A 2,787-nucleotide genomic window follows, 5' to 3' on the forward strand; every position below is an offset into this window, starting at 1 on the left:
CCCTTCACAGGAAGCGGAAGCCATGGTCGTTGGATCTCCATGCCGGACCGCCACCCCACGCCGGCCGGCTACCGGAGCGCCGCCTCCGGACCAACGCGGGTTGCCGCGCTGGACCGCAAGCGGATGCACTGGTTGTGCTCGACGGAGATGGGCCCTGTGTGCGTGCCCCCGCAGCCTGGACGAAACTCCAGCGAGGCCATGAGCTCCCGATTCCCAACCCGGGCGTAGGAGCGTACGGGAGCGCCGTCGTGGATCCTGCGCGTCCTAGGTCCGCCGAGGCCACGGGCTCCCAAGCCGGGCATAGGTGCGTACTGGAGCAACGCCCGCCTGGGCGAGGTCCTCCTGCTTCTGGAGGAGGCGAACAAGCCGAGCCAAGCCATGAGGCGCCCGTGGCCAACACAGTGTATCTTTCAATTGAACTATCTGATGTTTTTTCTACGTATCTGTGTCATTGACCATTGTCTAGAGTGTGATTTCACACGTTTGTTTTCAGCCAATCATCTATGAAGTGCGACCTTTCATGCTTGAATTCTACAATATCCACTGATGAACTTCATGCTTTTAGTGAACCTCAACAAATTCATGGAAAACGTATTTAATTTTGCTCATCTGATTCGCTTTGCTGCATTATTAGTATGCCTGCTAGACTCCAAATTCAAACCTATAGCCTATAATAAACCCCAGTTTTTTTAATCAAGTTTAAACATTTCAGTTCCGTTTTTGGGTTGGAATTTATCAGTGGCCATGTAAGACTGGAAATTGCTCACCACGTGTTCCTTAATGTATATTGTGCCAATAGCTATTAAACCTTCGATATGCTGGAGGGTGATGAGGTGACATGGAGCTAAACATAGATTGAAGATTCTGTCATGAGTTCCTCAGAGAAGATAGAACAAATGAGTATGGAGATCCAGCTGTTCAAGACGCCGAGGGACAAGAACATTCAGGAGTTGTTCGCCTAATGGGTTGGTGAGAACAAGAATACAGTTAACATCATCACAGAGCCCTGCACATCTCGCATGCGAGGCAGTATGTCCCTTTTTCTTTAGCACAACTCATATGTCTCTTCCTACCGGGGAGCGTTCGTAATACTTTGCCTGATTCTATTATGGATTACCCATTTTGTTTACAAGTTGACGTACTTATTAATTTGGTGTCGTATTAACTACACCGGAGTCTGTTCTTGTGCAAAGGAAATTAGATTGGGATTGGCCGCACATCTTAAATGCATCTAGAAAATTAACCACAGATAGATTTCACTCTTATCGCCCTTCTATTCAATACATTTTGATTGCTGAAATTTGAAACAATGACCAGGTTCTGTAGGAAGCACAAGAAAGTGGGTATGAAAGCTATGAGACGATGGCCAATACAGATATTGACAGGGCTGGAATATCATTAGAGTCCGGCGCCAACGAATATACATAGCGACTTAAAGTGTGACAATATATTCATAAATAGTCCTGATGGAACAGTGAAGATCGGCGACTATATGGTCTGGCGACATTATTGCATCAATGGAAAAAGCAAAGTGTCAAAGGTGTGTGACATTGTGTTTTTCTGACAGCTACGGATCTGTGAAAATATACCTATTCTATTTACTGTGGATACACTCTCAGGTTACTTTGTTTAAAAATTTATTTTAGTCGTGTACTAACAACCATTGTGTTAAAATGCAGGCGCATTAGACTTTATGGCACTAGAACGCTTCACTGGCAATACAATGAGTTGCTTGGGTATTCCAATCCCCTTCGCAGCCTCTTCTGTCAATCCAGCAGCACACCGCTGCCCTTCGCATCCTCCCTGCATCACTGCAACTGGGCCGTGCTCACATCGTCTGCGGTCACATGCGCAATCTCTGCGCTCGACGCTGCCTCCACCGAGATTCATTGCAAGGTCTGTTCATAGCCACGGTTCCTGCTCCGTACCATTGTTGATGCTCCTGTTAATGGATAAGTGTCCAACAAAATTACCTGCAGGGTGCCTGAAACGCCCACTGCTGGGTACATGCATACAACAATTATGCCATGTCTTCCCTATTCGATCGGTCGCACATGTATGTTTCTTTTCCTTCTTTGTTTAGTTTTAAAGAAAAGATTAATTTCTGAACTCACCATATTTTTATACTATATATAAGCATGGATGACTAGAATAGTTGATTGTCAGTTCACTTATATTTCTCCTATGGAAAGGAGCATCAGTTTTACGCATGCTTCCCGGGTCCTTGGTGAGAGGCCTCTGTGATGTTATTCTTTTAGGTAAGCTTTACTCACGTTGCTACTCATGTCACAGTGTCTGTAATTTAGCTAGAGTCAGGTTCAGAGTTATTGACTGAATTTTTGGGGCACAACCATCAAGCAACCTGAGTAAAGCTTACCTAAGCCAATGATTTTGTTCTTTTAGCTAGAGCCAGGTTCAGAGTTGTTCACTCTGGATTTTTTGGGCACAATCATCAAGCAAGCTAGCACGTATTGTTTAACTGAAGCAAAGGGCAGCTAAGCTATGAATGCTTCATTCTTTGTTCTACACAAATGCAGCTACTATTTGTATTTGATCTGAGAAAAGGTGCAACCAATTGAAGTTATTTTGAAGAATCTGCACCTGAGTATATATATGTTCTGACTTTATAGCCTGCAGAGTCTGTAGAGTAAAGTTTGTACATTTTGTGAATCGCTTTGTTCCGCTTTCCCTTGGTGTATAGTCTATACTGTATCAGATTATTTACTATGTGCAGATTTGTTTGTGCCATTGCCGATCATGTACTTCTTTCTGTGCTTGGAAGCATAG

The 2,787-nt window shown here is 44.5% G+C and overlaps 1 pseudogene; it reads left to right on the forward strand.

The window, feature by feature from the left end:
• The first annotated feature begins 39 nt into the window (after positions 1 to 39).
• On the forward strand, positions 40 to 2,787 carry LOC123152781 (probable serine/threonine-protein kinase WNK9; annotated as a pseudogene).

This window comes from Triticum aestivum, chromosome 7A (genome assembly GCF_018294505.1).
Source record: "Triticum aestivum cultivar Chinese Spring chromosome 7A, IWGSC CS RefSeq v2.1, whole genome shotgun sequence".
NCBI classification, from domain to species: domain Eukaryota; kingdom Viridiplantae; phylum Streptophyta; class Magnoliopsida; order Poales; family Poaceae; genus Triticum; species Triticum aestivum.